At 47.7% G+C, this 15,399-nt stretch overlaps 1 long non-coding RNA gene across 3 annotated transcripts in view; it reads left to right on the top strand.

Moving 5' to 3' along the window:
• Window positions 1–15,399, top strand: part of LOC102168148 (uncharacterized) — a 91,253-nt gene that overhangs the window by 64,612 nt on the left and 11,242 nt on the right. For all 3 annotated transcript variants that reach the window (XR_002341528.2, XR_014837099.1, XR_014837097.1), the window contains one exon: window positions 9,234–9,369. This is a non-coding gene — a long non-coding RNA (uncharacterized LOC102168148). The remainder of the gene's footprint in view (window positions 1–9,233; window positions 9,370–15,399) is intronic.

Below are 15,399 nucleotides of genomic sequence, written 5' to 3'. Positions count from 1 at the left end.
AAAAAAAAAATGCAATCAGATTTGGCTAAGGAGAAACTGGATTTGGAATAGGTATGGAAGGCTTTCTGGAGGAAGTAGAAACTGAGTTTCCCCTTGATGTGTAAATACCTCGGTATTCCCTTTGTGTCAGACTTGTTCTATGATCTTTCCTGAGACTGAGGTTTTCACCCCCCTTACAACACCCTAATGAAGTAAGTATTGTGATCATAATTTTATAGATGGGGAAACTGAGTCACAGAAAGGCTAAGGAACTTGCTCCAGGCCACTGAGCTTGAAGGTTTCGAAGCCAGTTCTCCTAAGCACCTGGTGAGTGAAGCAGGTGTGACTGTCAGGAAACAGACTAAGGAAGGGTCTGGGGGGAGTTCCTGTCGCGGCTCAGTGGTTAACGAATCGGACTAGGAACCATGAGGTTGCGGGTTCGATCCCTGGCCTTGCTCCCTGGGTTAAGGATCTGGTGTTGCCTTGAACTGTGGTGTAGGTCTCAGCCGAGGCTTGGATCCCACGTTGCTGTGGCTGTGATGTAAGCTGGCGTCGACAGCTCTGATTAGATCCCTAGCCTGGGAACCTCCATACGCTGCGGGAGCAGCCCTAGAAAAGGCAAAAAAAAAAAAAAAAAAAAAAAAGGAAGGATCTGGGTATGGGGACAGGAGATGGTGGTGCAGTTTTGGGGTAAGGGTAGAATAACAACAAATACTGTTTGATGCAATGCGATGACCAGTCTGCCATTCCTTCTTGGGTAAAAGCACTGCATGTCCAACACACCACTCGTCCACCATGAGCACAAGTGACTTAAAGGTTTCTTGCTGACTCAGACACTGGCAAAGTGAGGAGAATCCCTAGGTGAGGGGCCCACTGACAACAGGGCTCCCCAACATCTGCAGAGAGAGTGCATCTGGTCTTGGAGGTGTAGATAGGCAACAGGAGCGCCACCCACCCTTGCCCTGCGCCGCCCCTGCCCCCACTTTGAAAAATTCCTGGAGGTGATGGAGGGGAGAGATTAATTTCAGGTGGTCTCTCATTTAACATACTCGGCTGCCGGCTGTACTGATTTTACATCGCCAGTTCACTGTACCAAGTCCATTTCCTGGCAGAAGTGGTCGCTGTAACAAAGCCACACCAGGATGCAGGGGACATCCAGGAACGAGGAACGTCAGCCGGCTTTGTATAAAATTTGGTTTTGGTTCGGTGGCGTATCTTTGGGCTATTTAGATTCCTTTGCCTGCATTGTTTATCCACACACAGCAGGAAATTCCCTTGAGGGTGCACGCTCCTCCTGGGCAGCCAGCTGGGCATCTGGAGCTAGTCTGCTATCTGCCACCCTGGCAGTTAGGATTCTTGCCCTTCAGTGAAACCCTCCTGGACTGCTACGGCTGAGGTTCCACCGTGAAAGTCACAAGGTTTGGATAGACCCTCGGACACTTCCGCTGCTGCATTGGGTATTCCCTGTGTAATCAAACCCTTATTCCCCCTCGTCCAGCCCCCGACGTCATTCATGTCGAGGGCAATGGGTAGGAAGATGCTCTTCTCCTCTGCCTGGAGACTGTGATCAGCAGGGTCCCATCGTGGGGTGGCTGGAAAATGGTAGGGAGGTCATCAGAGTTAGTAGAGTTTAGAGAGTTGGGACGTCAGGAGGGAGTCATCTAGGCGAGTGGCACCAGTGAACCAGGTCCCCTCTGGGGCTTCTAATTCCTCATATTCCTAATAAAAATCTGAGCCAGTGGAGGAGTTCTGTTGTGGCTCAGCAGTTGCCCCGACTACTATCCATGTAAGACGTGGGTTTGATCCCTGGCCTCACTCAGTGGGTTAAGGATCTGGCATTGCCATGAGCTGTGGTATAGGTCAAAGACATGGCTTGGAGCCCATGTTATTGTGGCTGTGGCGTAGGCCAGCAGCTACAGCTCTGATTTGACCCCTAGCCTAGGAACCTCCATATGACATGGGTGCAGCCCCAAAAAGACAAAAAAAAAAAAAAAAAAAAATATGGGCCTGTGGAAACCTATACCTTCCGTCATGCTATGAGGGTCTAGGAAGACACAAACATAGGCATGTGGATTTGGATCCAGGCATGATCTGGACTCACGGGCCAGGGACCAGACTTGATAACATCAATCAGTGTCCTGTCCATCTTGTCCTGGATGAGACACAGCAAGACCTAGGGGCCTAGACCAGGGGCATTGGTGGTTTTGTAGGCCTTTTTTGTCTTGAGCCCTGGGTCACCTGGCATGATGTGAATAAGGGAGTGGCTTGCTCATGGGGCCAGAGTGTACCCAGTGGCTGGACCTCTGACATGTAGACTTGACCATGTATCTGTACAGACTAGCCTGGGGATGGCCTTAAGCAGGAGGTTTGCTTTGGGGGGTTCAGGAGGGGCTGCATTAGCTGCGGTGGCACTATGGCTTATTGTGCCCAATGGGGAGGATGAGAAAGAGAGGGTTACCACGTTAGAGTCAGTCCAGTGTTCAACTCCTTTGGGTGTGTGGTACACGCTGAGCGGGGGCTCCCCTGAGAGGAAGATGCCTGTGTTCTGGCAGGGGGGCATCTTGGTGGATGACATGGGTACAGTGGGTAGTCATCCTCAGAGATGCAGTGTTGGGCTGGACTGCAGTCCTCACTTGCAATGCGCTGATGGGATCCCAGGGCCAGAGCAGCTCTTGAGCCAGGTCGCGGAAGCAGGGGTTGACATCGGGAAGGCTGTGACAAAGATGCATGAGATGGAAGGTGCGCTCAAGAGCACGTGGTAAGCAGCCAATTGGGCAGCATAACTATGATGAAGGCAGCTTTCAGGGGGACACGCAAATGCACGGGCACATTCCTGTTTGTTTTTCCCAATGGCTGCTCGGGATAATGAAACACACTTGGCCGGAGGTGCTGTGGAAGAAGGGTGGTACTCTCCAAACAGAGGGGAATGACACCCTGGGTGCCATGTTGTCCAGGTGTCCTGGCATTGAGCAGGAAACTGTGTCCCACACAGAGGCTATAGTGACCATATCAGGCATAGCCAGCTAGTGACAACCTAAAGGTTCAACAATAATATTTTCAGGTTTTAAGGCTCCGCAATGGTATTCGGGGCTGTGTGCAATGCTAGGGGGCATCTGTATCCGACGGCTGTGAGTGGCTGTCTTTGCCTCAGCATCATGTGGCGGGGAATAGATAGCCTGGGGCCCACTCTGTTAGAATATTGGTACTGGGGACCTGCATCCTTTTGCTTTACTCCAAGATACACATACATGGCCAATACTTCCCCTCAAGAAGAGTCTGAAATTAGCCAGCTTTTAAATCCATCATAAATTCCATCTTGGGTGACACTTTAGGAGATGGTGGTAGCTGTCTACCCCACTGGTAGAAACATAATATCAGAGATTTCGCCATTCTGTGTATGGCCAGTGGATTTCTGTTTAAGATCTGCCCGGGAGTTCCCTGGTGGCTCAGTGGGTCACGAATCTACTGTCGGCACTGCTGTGGTGCAGGTTTGAGTCCTGGCCCGGGAATTTCCACATGCCACAGGTGCAGAAAAAAAAAGATCTGCCCTTGGTCTGGACAGGAATACTTTATGCATTGAGTGCAGATTGAGAAGGGAGAGAAGAATGGAGGAGGAGGGGACTCGTAACAGGGAGTTGGATGTGGGAATCTGTGACTTGAGCCTGGATCTCCTGTTAGAACCAGTAAAGGCAAAATGAAGGCATTTTGTTAAGGGTGAGGGGCCCATAGAGGCAGGTATCAAGGGAGATAAGAGCAGTACAAGGAAACTGACCGGAGAAACCCCATGCCATTTTGTAGCTTTAAGAGAAGAAGCTCCATTATCTTGGAGTTGATGGTAGCATTGGTGGGAGGGGGCGAGCTAGTAACAGACACGTGTCGTATGGACCGTATGGACCGAGGCCAGAGCATACAGGTGGCCTAGGGAATCTGGGGTAAGGGCCCATCACACTCAGCTTGTCCTTGGGAGTTGATTAGGCTCCTCAGTCATTCTGCTGAGGGACACAGTGCACCCAGCTCTCCCATTAGTATTTCATATTTCTGGGAGATCTGTAGCATGTGGGTGGGAAAGGAAATGTCGCATCAAATTGGACACGGTCTTGAATGGCAGCCTCCAAGAATGTGAACTTAAGGAGCCATTAGTCCCTTTGTAGAGTTTTTTGAGCAGGGGAAGGGTGTGGCTGGACTGCCTTGGGGCTGGATTGGGATCAGAGAGGCAGGAGGCGGGGCCACGGTCCAAGGAGCATTAACATCGGGAAGGGCTGGGGAAAGGAACTCTGGGGGGGGAGGGAATGTCTTGGGTGGGCAAGGACTGGAGGGACCCTGCACGGCTGGCCAAGACTTGTCCACGGGAGACAGGCCGCCCCAAAATCGTCTCTAGCAGCCCCCGTGGCCTGAACACCTACTCCATGCCAGACCTGCCCACGTGTTAATACGCGGTCTCATTGGTTCCTCCCAGGAAGCCTTGTGGTATGAATGACCGACCTCCTGTTTCTGCCCCATCCACACTCTGTGCAGCGCCTGGAAGGATCCTCTTACAGGATCCTCCATCAGGAGCTCCTGCTGTGGGACAGAGGGGGAAGGACCCAGCATGGTCTCTGTGACAGTGTGGGTTTGATCCCCAGGCTCAGCGGAGCAGGTGGAGGAGCCAGGGTTGCCACAGCTGTGGTGTAAGTCGAAGCCGCAGCTCAGGTTCCATCCCTGGCCCTGGGAACTTCCATGTGTTGCGGATGTGGCAGAAAAAAATTATCCTCCGTCAGATCGTCCTATTCTGCTTGAAGCCCTCTGAAGCTTGCTTTCTTGCCCAGAGTAAAAGCCAAAGTCCTATAAGGCCTTATATGTCTGGCCCCGACCATCTGTACGTCCTCCCTTTTTCTTCATCCTCCCTCTGCTTCGGCCACACAGACCCCCTGGTTATCCTTTTGACTGTCGCTTTAAGGCCGTTGCTCGTTAGCTCTGCCAGGAACCTTATTCTCCGGATGCAGGTTCTCATGAGAAAGGCTTTCCAGCATCACCTGGAGAAGCCCCCGACTGCCCTGACCGCCCACGTCCACACCTCACAGCACATCTCACCACCCAACACGCTCTCTGCTTCCCGGCTCATTTGTTGAGCATCTGTCTCTCCCAGTCTCGTTTGCAGATGCCATTCAGGCCAGAGCAATGTTTGTTTTGCTCACATCTGTGGATCTCCAGGGCCTCGAACAGTTCCTGCCACGTATCAGGCATCCAATAAACACTTACTGAAAGGATGAAGAGCGTGTATTATTATCCTCATTGGATGAAAGGGACACTGATGATCAGGATGGGTAAGCGACTTGTCCAGACAGGACAGCCAGGAGTTGCCAAAGCCAGGATTCGAGCCCGAAAAGCCGGAGAAGACTGCTCTTTCCGTGAGGGTACAGTCGTTCTGAGGAGTCCCAGGCCTTTGTAACAGAGAAAAGGGGTCTTTAATAAACAGAAATAGGAACCTTTACGGAAGAAGAGGGGCAGGTGGCGATAGGGGAGAGATGACAAGTCTGTTTCTGCTCCTTTGAGAGCAGGTGTGGTGCCGGACCCCGAGGACCTAAAAGTAAACGAGACATGATGCCCACCTTGAGGAGCTCACCCTGCAAGGGTGGCGTGTGGCATTGAGGGAGCACTTACTCACGGAGCAAGAGCCACCCCTGCCCAGAGCACAAGACAGGCCGGCACCGTCAGCTGGGTGCTGGCTGAGACACAGCATCTCACGGTCCTGTTCATCTGCTCAGCAGTCACCAAGCACACAGGCTGTGCCAAGCGAAGGGGTGATGTTAGAGACACAGGGCTGCTCAGACAAGGGCCCATCCTCAGGCTCGCCCAGAAGCGAGAGGAGGCAGATCCTTCCCTCCCATTCATTCATTCACCAGCCAGGAGAAGAGTGCCTCCCATGCTCCAAACACGTTTAGACTCTGGGTATAAAACAATGAACCAAGTAGACACTATGCTTACACTCAAGGAATTTAAGAGTGAAGTAGTGGTATGTGGTAGGCATTCTCGCTGTGGCTCAGCAGGTTAAGAACCCAACTAGTATCCATGAGGATGCAGGTTCAATCCCTGGCCTCACTGAGTGGGTTAAGGGTCTGGCATTGCCAAGGGTTGTGGTGAAGGTCACAGATGTGGTTCAGAACTAGTGTTACTGTGGCTGTGGTGTAGGTCGGCAATGACAGCTCTGATTCGACCTCTAGACTAGGAACCTCCATAGGCCACCAGTGTGGCCCTAAAAAGAAATTATACATGGTAATGACATTACTGTTATTTACAAAATCAAGGACTGACAAGGGCTAGGTGCCAGCCTCTGCTGAAGCACGTACATAATTATTTCCATTTATTTCTCACCACGACCCTCTGGTTACCCCAATATTACACATGAGGCAACTGAAGCCACCTTCTCCTTGAAATCTATTATTCTCCGCGAGCACAAAGGAAAATCGAACTAAATTTACTGACAAAGTCAGAAAAGGCTTTACAGAAGGTTAACTTTTTCAGAGGGGTCGGCAAGAAGTCTGGGTTTCCCCGAGCAGGGCAAGAATCTGGAACTCTGAAAGCATAATACCTGCTTCCAAGGCTAGTTAGGAGACGCTAACAAAATAAGATATGTAAAACCCTAGCCCAGTGCCGGGCAAGAAGGAGATACTCTCCAAGTATCTGGTCCCCTGTGGGGGTAGGAACGTGTGACCACTTTCCTCATGCACCTTGGTTTTTAGAAGACCCCCAAGTCGTAAACTCTGTGCAGGTGACTCCGTGAAGATCCCTGCCCTCAGTTCAGAGGTGGAAAGTGTTTGTGAATGCTAGCCAGGGCAGTGGCCCCCACCTCTTCATTGCACACACACACATGCACACACAGTTGCTGAGGAGTTCCTGGAAAACACCAGCCTCTCTTTTGGATCAAAATAACTGAGTGGTCTCCCTTTGTGGCTGGTATGGAGGAACACCCTAGATGGGTAACTCAGCAGGTGCCGTTGACATTAGCAACCACAGGGGCTCACACAGAGTGCCCGACTCACGGTGGGGGCCCCCCCTCTAAGTCAGAGCCTGTGCATAGATGCTCTTCCTCCCAGAGTGCCCAGAACACCCTGGAGCAGCTTGAAGGCTCATCCCCCCTTCAGAACTGTTTTATTTTAAAGGACACATTTAATGACCACGACTTCTGGCTCCTTGAAGAAGAAGAAAAAAGTTCCCTCGCCACACTCCCCTCATTGGAGAGTTAATCAAGCCTACTCACTAGCAGATGATGTAATCCTGGTGGCTTCCTCGATCAGGTCCAGGCGGCCTGTCCCCCTGAGCTAATTGCCCTGTTTCACACCTGTTCCTTCTCAGGAGGCCCTGGCACCCTAGCGCCTGGTGCCTGCGCCACCTCCTCTCTCTGCCAGGACACCCGCTGGCCCTCGTGGATGGCCAGGCCCCTCCACAGCCTGGGGCTTGGGGGTGGGGTTGTTTCCTTCTCACTTCTGCGGGAGGCCACTTGCTGTTCTGTGAGTGTTGCAAGCCCAGGGCTCCGAGGCGGTGGGCCGCCTGGTTGTCCATCTGATGGGGGTGGAGGGGGGGAACCATGGTTCCTGCAGTGAGCTCTCACACAACATGTGCTCTGCCCGGCTCCCTGAATCTTCTCCAAGGAAGGGTCTCTGTGCTGTGTAGACAGCAACTGCTGTTTGGCCCAAATCCTCATTCAGACCCTCCTTCTCTGGTTGAGAAAGTGGAGACGACTCACAATCTACAGCTTTGAACCGGCTCCAACAGACCCTCCGGTTCCAAGGAGCCATCACTGACCCCATGCGAGTTCAGCACGCTCCTCCCAGGGCTGCTCCCTTTGAACTTCTCCCCTGCACCTTCGGCCAGTAAGTATTTTCCTCTTTCCTCTTGCTCAATGCAGCACCGTTTTATTCCAGGCCAGGGATGCTGCCGGCTATACCAGCAACGTTCAGGGGCTCACACAGACTGGGATTCACATTGAATCCTGGCTCAGCCACGTACCAGCTGGACAAGCTTAGATAAGGTCCACAGTCTCTCAGAACCCTAGCACTCTCATTTCTTTTCCTTTCTGTTTTTGTTTTTTGTTTTTGTTGTTTGGGGTTTTTTTTTGCTTGTTAGGGCCGCGCCCACAGTATGTGGAAATTTCCAGGCTAGGGGTCACATCAGTCAGCCATTGACCTATGCCACAGCCACAGCAATGCAGGATCTGAGCTGCATCTGGGACCTATACCACAACTAACGGCAACGCTGGATCCTTAACCCTCTGAGTGGGGCCAGGAATCAAATCTGCATCCTCATGGTTCCTAATTGGGTTTGTTTTTACTGAGCCACAATGGGAACTCCAGCACCCTCATTTCTAAAACAGGGACAATAGTACCCACCTTGGAGGGAGGTTGGGTGGATGAAACGAGATGACGCAAGGTAAGAGCGTGCAAGTGCCAGAATTGCGTGACACATGCGTATTGTCTTACCCAGCAGCAATTTCAGTGTATGGATTTGATCATCTCTTAATTAGATGTGAAATTCTAACTTGGTTCTTCCTTTGAAGCCCTCAGTGCTTGGAACACATATAGGCATCCAGAGGTCACTCACAAATAGTTGCTTCTTTTTTTTTTTGTCTTTTTGCTATTTCTTTGGGCCGCTCCCGCGGCATATGGAGGTTCCCAGGCTAAGGGTCGAATCGGAGCCGCAGCCACTGGCCTACGCCAGAGTCACAGCAATGTGGGATCCGAGCCGTGTCTGCAACCTACACCACAGCTCACGGCAACGCCGGATCGTTAACCCACTGAGCAAGGGCAGGGACTGATCCCGCAACCTCATGGTTCCTAGTCGGATTCGTTAACCACTGTGCCATGACAGGAACTCCCAATAGTTGCTTCTATATTGAACTAATAAGAGATTCCTGACTCCTGCCTCTCTCCCTTGTCACCACAAGGCTCCTATTAACAGCTGGCCCTGCCTCGCTGATCCTGGACCCTGGAGCCACACCAGGCTCTGTCTGCTTTCCTTGTGTCCCAACCCTTAGCGAGCTCACAGGCTCCTGAGGTCCTGGTTTACATGCTATTGTTCCCATCCCCTGGAATGGCTGCATCCCCACGAGGGCCTCGTCTGTCACTTGTCTCCCCTGCCTGCATTGTCTGTCCAGCTCACCAGGCCCTACCCCAGCGTGACAGCTCACCAGGCCTTGTCCCCAAGCATTCGCAGCCCACCGTGGCCCAAAGATATCGTTTATAGCTGAGCTCTGTCGGTACTTCCTACCTTCCAATTAGGAGCGTGTCAACACCCTGGCCATCACTCTTCCTGCAGCGGCTGACAACACAGGCCCCCGCCAAGGCTGCTCCGGGAGAAGAAAGCAAAATTATTTCCACAGTGGAGGTGGTGCTGAGCACAAGAGTCGGAATCTAGGTGAGTCTGAATCCGACCCAGTCTCCTCCTTCTGTAAGTGGCTGCCTCATCCTCTTTGGAATCTACAGCGATAAGCACAGCACTTGGCATATAGTAGGTACCCAATAAATGAACACATGTGAGTTGAAAAGGCCAAGGGCACACACTTTTAGCTAGTGGGTTCCCTTTCGCAATGGCTGTCGATGTCCAATTCATTTCTTTTTCTTGCAAATAAGAAATTTCTCAGAGTTCCCACTGTGGTTCAGTGGTAATGAACCCAACTAGTATCCATGAGGATGTGGGTTCAATCCCTGGCCCCACTCAGTGGGTTAAAGATCCAGTGTTGTCATGAGCTGTGGTTAAATTCGCAGACGCAGCTCAGAACCTGTGTTGCTGTGGCTGTGGTGCAGGCCAGCAGCTGCAGCTCTGATTCGAACCCTAGCCTAGGGACTTTGAATGCTGCCAGTGTGGCTCTAAAAGCAGAGAGAAAGAAAAGAAAGAAAGAAGGAAGGAAGGAAGGAGAAGGAAAGAAGGAAGAAAAATTTCTCTTGCTAAGAAAGTTAGCTCATGACAAACCTCTCACAGTCTTTTTAACTCTATGGTATAAAATTCATTTATACCAGCAAAGAGAGAGATCTGATCCCTTGTTCCTCCTTCGTCCATCTCGTCTAAATCTTAGGATCATGGCCAGGCTCTCTGAAATTCAAGACCATTTTCAGAAACTGGAGCTGATGAAGGAAATATGACACAATCAAACATTTTTCTTATCTGGCAGTGTGGTCTGGTGGTTTGCGCAGGGGCTCTGCAAGTCGGAAGTCTGGCTTTCTATTTCTGGGGCTAAAGGGAAACCACGTAACAACAGTCTTAGCCGCCCCACTCACTCTTGCTTTCTCTTTCTCTTGGTCCCTGTAAGGAGCCCAGAAAGGGAACGGCTTAGCCACGGCCGTCCGTGTTTCAGCCAGGAAAGGAAGTGCACTGCCCTTCGGGCCCCGGTTTCAGCCTTGGTTGAGGCTGCGACGGTCAGTGGTAAACAGATGAAAGATAATCCAGGGAAATGGAAAGTGAAGGTGATGCACTGGAGGGTGGTTTGGGGCTGAGAGTCTGAAGACACAGTAATGACTGGCTTAACCACATCAAGCTAAACCTCTTCTCCTACTCTAACCTGAGAGTCTGAAATTGCCAGAGCTTGGGGCGGGGGAGGGGGGAGATTCTCATCGGCTAAGGAGGTCCCCGTGTGCCTGGAGAAAGAGATGGGGGAAGTGACCCTTGCTTTGCCTCCCAGGGAGCCCGTTCAGAAGTGGGGAAGTGGAGAACTCCTTGGATGTGGAGTAGAAAAGTGGGAAGGGAGAGGGAAAAAGAACCCAAGTGACAGCCAGTTTGATGAAACCCAGAAAGGGACCACAAGAAGAAAGATCTGGGGAGGGCATTAGACCAAGAAGGCACACGTTCTTTATGGCTGGCCTAGGAGAGTTGTCACGGCAGCTTGGGAAAGGCCCCCCGAGAGGGGGTTTGTGTGAAACCCGCCTCATAGAGATAGAAGCTCACATCTCCTAGGAACTCTACTGCACACCCCAGACTTCAAAGCACATCAAGGTTTGAACAGCCTTGAATTTGGTAGAAAATTTTTTCAGCATGTGCTCCATCAAATTACCCCACTGTACCTAGGCAAGTTCTGGGGCTATATCTAGAAAGAACAGGACCAGTTGGGGGGAAAATAGTCATTTAACATACCATTTCCTTCCTCATTTCTACTGCGCTGATCTCAATTCCTGCTACTGTAGTTGTTGTTTTAACAACCAGGAAGCTATGAGACCTTTGGGTTTTCTTTAGCATGACCCTCTACAGAAAGTTTTTGGCTGAGCCTTGGGCTAGGCGATCAGATGGCATTTGCCACAGGTTGATTATTGCTTCAAGGTTCTCTCTATCAGGATGGTTCAAACACTACCTTTTCCCAGTTAGTTGTATGTGCATTATGCCGAGTCCCAGACCATGGTGGGAATATGGCGTTTTATGAGCTCCCAGTGGTACCACACAGAGAGGAGGCTACATTGTGCGATGTGGGATGCTTTAAAGAAACAAAAAATATCTCTGGAGAGGCAACACTAAGAAAATGACACTAGCTTTGTAGTTAGGAAAAACTGAATTTGAATTCTGACTCAGCCCTTTGCACGGGCAAGCCACTTACTGGCTTCACCTCCACTTTTCATCTGTGAATAGGGATTATAAAGCCCTGTCCAGGCTGTCGTGAGGATTTAATAAGATACAGAATTGGTATAATTCTGGCACATAGTAAATTATAATTTATTGCCCCTCTGTCCTAAAGTGTAACCTGAAACTTAATTTTTAATTTTTTTTTTTAAAAAAGGTTTTTGCTGGAGATTTTCTCTCCAGCCTATTGATGTTTATAGAGAAAAAACTTTCAACTGCCCAAAGCTATTGAAGTGGTAGAACTCATTTCAGGAAAGTGCCCAAGACCAGCAATGTCCTCCTGTTAAGTAGGACCCCAGCAAATGCCAAGCAAGGGCCCCATGCTGCTCTATTAGCAATGCGCTTGTGTCATTTTCTTTCTAATGTGTTACCATCCTTATGTAATGGATAAGGTAGCTTAAGCTGTGTCCAGACTTGCAGGAACAAGTCTGGAGAATCAATGGGGCACCCTCCCTGCCCCAGGATCTAATTACCTGCAGGATTAAACTGCTTCTCAGAAGACAGCTTGTCCCAGAGAGAGGCAAAGTTGAGGGGGCATTTGTCTTCAAGGACAACGGGTAACATGGACAGAAGGCAGAATCATTTCTGAGGACATATCTGGCACCCACAGAGGAGTCCTAGAATAAGAGAGCTATAATAAGAGAGTGAGCAAAAGCTGAGTCAAAGGTTTTTCATTTAAAAATCTGGGGGAGTTCATTCTATGAAGCCACCATCACCCTGATAGCAAAACCAGACAAGAATACCACGAAAAAAAGAGAAAATTACAGGCCAGTATCACTGATGAACACAGATGCAAAAATCCTCAGCAAAATATTAGCAAACTGAATACAAATATATATTATAAAGGATCATATACCATGATCAAGTGGAATTTATCCCAGGTATGAAAGGATTCTTCAATATCTGCAAATCATTCAGTGTGATACACCACATCAACAAATGGAAAAATAAAAACCACATGAGCATCTCAATAGTTACAGAAAAATTTTTGACAAAATTCAACATCCATGTCTGATAAAAAAAACCCTCCAGAAAGTGGGCATAGCAGAAACCTACCTCTACATAATAAAAGCCATGTATGACAAACCCATAGCTAACATCATTCTCAATTGCAAAAAACTAAAAACATTTCCACTAAGATCAGGAACATCCGCTTTCACTGCTACTATTCAACATAGTTTTGGAAGTCCTAGCAACAGCAATCAGAGAAGAAAAAGAAATAAAAGGAATTCAAATTGGAAAAGAAGAGGTAAAACTATCACTGTTTGCAGATGACATGCTACTATACCTAGAAAATCTAAAAGACACTATCAGAAAATTGTTAGAACTCATCAATGAATATGGCAAAATTGCAAGATACAAAATTTATACACAGAAATCAATTGCATTTCTACATATTAACAGTGAAAGGTCAGAAAGAGAAATCAGAGAAACCATCCCATTTACCAAGGCATCAAAAAGAATAAAATACCTAGGAATAAACCTATCTAAAGAGACAAACCTATACTTTGAAAACTGTAAGGCACTGATGAAAGAAGTCAAGGGTGACACAGACAGATGGAAATATATACCATGATATTGGATTAGAAGAATCGATATTGTCAAAATGACTATACTACCCAAGGCAATCTATAGATTCAATGCAACCCCTATCAAATTACCAAGGACACTCTTTACAGAACTAGAACAGAATATTTTAAAATTTGTATGGAAACACAAAAGACCCTGAATAGCCAAAGCAACGTTGAAAAAGAAAAAGGAAATGAAGTAATCAGGCTCACTGATTTCAGACAATACTACAAAGCTACAGTTATCAAAACAATATGCTACTGGCACAAAAACAGAAATACAGATTAATGGAACAGGATAGAAAACTCAGAAATAAACCCAAGCACCTATGGCCAACTAATCTATGACAAACAAGGCAAGAACATACAATGGCAGAAAGAAAGTCTCTTCAATAAGTGGTGCTGGGAAAACTGGAAAGCTACAGGTAAAAGAATGAAATTAGAACACTCTCTAACACTATACACGAAAATAAACTCGAAATGGATTAAAGGCCTGAATATAAGGACAGATACTATAAGGAAAACATAGGCAGAACATACTTTGACATAAATCACAGCAACATCTTGTTTGATCCACCTCTGAGAATAAGGTCAATAAAAACAAAAATAAGCCAATGGGACCTAAATAAACTCAAAATATTTTGCATGGCAAAGGAAACCATTAAAAAAATGAAAAGACAACCCACAGAATGGGAGAAAATTTTTGCAAACGACGCAACAGACAAGGGTCTAATCTCTAAAATACATAAACAACTCATACAACTCAACAACAACAAAAAACAACCCAATTGAAAAATAGAAGACCTAAGTAGACACTTCTCTAAAGAGGACATATGGATGGCCAATATGCACATCACTAATTGTTAGAGAAATACAAATCAAAACTACAATGTGGTACCACCTCACATAGATCAGAATGGCCTGCATAAACAAGTCAACAAATAGCAAATGCTGGGGAAGGTATGGAGAAAAGAGTACCCTCCTACACTGTTGGTAGGAATGTAAGTTAGTACAACCACTATGGAAAACAGTATGGAGGTTCCTCAGAAAACTATGGAACTACCATATGATTTAGCAATCCTATTCCTGAGCATATATCTGGACAAAACATTCATTCAAAAAGATACATGCACCCCGTGTTCATCACAGCATTATTCACAATAACCAAGACATGGAAACAACCTGAATGTCCATTGACAGATGTGGTACACATACACAATGGAATACTACTCAGCCACTAAAAAGGACAAAATAATGCCATTTGCAGCAACATGGATAGAACTAGATATTCTAAGTGAAGTAAGTTGGAAAGAGAAAGACAAATACCATGTGACATCACATATGTAGATTCTAAAACATGGCACAGATGATCCTATCTACAAAACAGAAACAGATCACGGACATGGAGAGCAGACTTGTGGTTGCCAGGAGGGAGCAGGGAGGGAGTGGGATGGGCAGGGAGTTTGGGGTTGGTGGATGCAAACTGTTACACTTGGAATGGATGGGTAATGGGATCCTACCGTACAGCACAGAGAACTGTGCCTGATTGGATCGTTTTCCTGTACAGCAGAGACTGAAGAAACATTGTAAATCAGCTATAGTTTAAACAAATTAAAAAAAGAAAAATCTGGGGGATAGCAAGCCATAAGACATGGAGGCCCACTCCTTGGCTGTGAACAAAGATGGCATTGGTGGCTTCAGAAGGTGGTTGCCTGGTTTGGGCAGCAACATGGTTTTTTTTGTTTGTTTAGTTCAGCTTTGTTTTCTTCATTTTTTGAAGTTTTATTGAAGTAGAGTTGATTTACAAGGTTGTGATCATTTTTGCTGTACAACAAAGTGATTCAGTCATACATATACACACGTCCATTCTCTTTTGGATTCTTTTCCCACATAGATTACCACAGAATACTGGGTAGAGTGTCCTGTGCAATACAGCCAGTCCCCATTGGCAAATCATTCCATATGCCTCAGCGTGCATATGCTAATCCCAAACCCCCAGTTCATCCCCCCTCAACACCTGCCCCATTTGCTAACCATAAGATTTTCAAAGTCTATGAGTCCTCTGTTTCGCGAATAAGTTCATTTGCATCCTTTTTTTTTTAGATTTCCACATAAAAATGATATCATAGACAGGTTAGCTCATGAATACGTTACTGTTTTGCATTCAAGACAAGAAAATTGCCCATGTCCTTTTGTTTGGAGGGTAAGGAGGTTCTTTTTTTTTTTTTTTTTTTTTTTTTTTTGGAGGTTCTGAAGGAACATAATGGCCTACATT

Source organism: Sus scrofa, chromosome 2, assembly GCF_054392235.1.
Source record: "Sus scrofa isolate SSC_HxYL_T2T_F1_AM1 chromosome 2, Sscrofa_HxYL_maternal_Yorkshire_Landrace_v2.0, whole genome shotgun sequence".
NCBI classification, from domain to species: Eukaryota; Metazoa; Chordata; class Mammalia; order Artiodactyla; family Suidae; genus Sus; species Sus scrofa.
The sequence above is the reverse complement of the archived record's forward strand: the minus strand, read 5'-3'. Positions and strand labels throughout refer to the sequence as shown.